This window comes from Psammomys obesus, unplaced genomic scaffold, assembly GCF_907164565.1.
Source record: "Psammomys obesus unplaced genomic scaffold, mPsaObe1.curated_primary_1811, whole genome shotgun sequence".
Lineage (NCBI taxonomy): Eukaryota > Metazoa > Chordata > Mammalia > Rodentia > Muridae > Psammomys > Psammomys obesus.
Genome location: NW_026596051.1, coordinates 7,280,773 through 7,282,922, shown reverse-complemented (window position 1 = coordinate 7,282,922; position 2,150 = coordinate 7,280,773). Strand labels below are relative to the sequence as shown.

At 42.4% G+C, this 2,150-nt stretch overlaps 1 non-coding gene across 1 annotated transcript; it reads left to right on the top strand.

Annotated features, from left to right (window-relative positions):
* The first annotated feature begins 770 nt into the window (after positions 1–770).
* On the top strand, positions 771–906 carry LOC129689173 (small nucleolar RNA ACA64). Its single transcript, XR_008722044.1, has one exon. It is a non-coding gene; the product is annotated as a small nucleolar RNA ACA64 (small nucleolar RNA).
* Positions 907–2,150: the final 1,244 nt, after the last annotated feature.

The window sequence follows — 2,150 nt, the reverse complement described above, 5'->3', positions numbered from 1 at the left end:
TTTTGAGCTTTGTAGGTGATTCTTTCATGGTCCAGTGTCTCAAATGTGGTACAAAGAATGCTGAATAGCTGTTGTATTTGCTAACAATATTCACCTCCCTTTTAAATAAACACATTCTGACTTTTATCTTGCTTACTCTTGAACCCCAAGGCTGGATGGGACCAGTAACTTGTGATTGTGTAGTTCAGTCTTGTTTTTCCTTTTTTATGTTTTAATTTTTTATTATTATTTTTTTTACAGTTTATTCAATTTGTATCCCAGCTATGGTCCCCTCCCTTGTCTCTTCCCAATCCCAGCCTTCCTCCCTCTTTTCCCCCTATGCTCCTCCCCTAGTCTACTGATAGGTGAGGTGTTCCTCCCCTTCTATTTGACCCTAGGTGATCAGGTTTCAACAGGACTGGTTGCACTGTCTTCCTCTGTGGCCTGCAAGGCTGCATCCCCCAGGAAAGGTGGTCAGAGAGCCTGTCACTGAGTTCATGTCAGAGAGAGCTCCTGCTCCCCTTATTAGGACCTCACTTGGAGACTGAGTCTATGGGCTACATCTGAGCCTGGGTTTTAGGTCCTTTACATCTTTGGTTGGGGTATCAGTCACTGCAGGGTCCCCAGGGCTCAGTTTTTTTGGCTTTGTTGGTCTTCTTGTGGAGTTCCTGTTCCCTCCAGGTCAAAATCTAGAGTGAATACAGATAGCCTCTTGCCTTTCTTGTTCATTGAATTTGGGTCTTCGTGAAAGAAGAGTTTGACAATTAATTAAAATTACTTGGAAGGCTAGTGTTCATTGGAAATTACCTCTGGCATTGGCTTTGATGGTTATATGGGGGATGAGATTTGCTTCTCAGAACCACTAGGAGCCTCAGATCACCACTTGCTATGCCCATGTGAGAGTGTGAAACCCAGGCTCTGACAGCCAAGAAGGAGACAAGAATCTGCTTAAGACCTCTGGCTTCTGGCTGCAGTTGTATCTTTTATTTTTATTTTTTCCCAGTTTCTGGAGGCTGCTATGGCCTGGACAGCAAAGATGACAGGGTTTAATTGTTTTCATTTCTTGCTTAAATAAGAATGTTCAGCTTTTTAAAAGTTATTCTGAAGGTGCCCGCTTTTTTTCTCCAGGTTTTGGTTAATAGGAAATTTCTACCAATTTACTGTGAATATTTTTATTCAGATTTAAAAACAAAAACAATAACAAAACCCCAAAATGCCATTGAATTTATTTTGTACTGTCCAACTACTCCTAGGCTTGGAGCTTACCCTCAAGTGTGTGGTTAATATATTCAATGATGGTCTATTGGAGAAAACTAAATTTTCTTTTGCCAGCAGGTATCAGTTGCAGATAGCTTCTTTGTTAGCAGTGGGAGCCCATGTTCACTCCTTGCTCCCAGTGGTGGGTTCCTATGTGGCTTGAGGCTGTGTAGGCCCTATGCATGCTGCCACAGTCTCTGTGAGTTCATGTGTGCTCCAATTCATTGTATCTGGAGGATGCTGTTTCCTTGGAGTCATCCATCTCCATCTGGCTCCTACAATCTTTCTTCCTTCTCATCTACATAGCTCCCTAAGACCTTAGGGGGAGGTTGATAAAGACAACCCATTTAGAACTGAGTTTTCCAAAATCACTTACTCTCTGCACGTAGTCCAGTTGTGCGTTAGTTCCCATTTACTACAATAATTAGTTTCTCTCATGATAGCTGAGCAAGATACTGATGTATGAGTATATGAGTATGAGCAGAATGCCATTAGGGGTAATTTTATTCCTATGTTCCTTAAGCTCCAAACCACAGAATTTAGTTTTTCCCTAGGTCTGTGGCTTATTCAGTTGTTCATTCTTGGCCACTATAGCGGTGTCAGGAATGAATTCCAACTCATGGACTGGGCCTTAAATCCAACCAGAGAGTGGTTGGTTATTCCCACAGTGTTTGCGCCACTATTGCCCAGCATATATTACAGACAGACCACTAGGTTCAGGGTTTGCAGCTGGGTTGATTATCTCTCTCTTCTGAGAGTGTGCAGAGTATTTCCCTGTCAGGACCATGAATGTTTGCAAGTGGAACTGAAGGCTCTAGTTAGGTGCCAGCTCAACTTCTCTGTGTGTGATAAGATATGTAAGTGTTGACTTTAGTGGAGGGACTTGCTATCAGTTTGTGTAGAGCAACCAATAT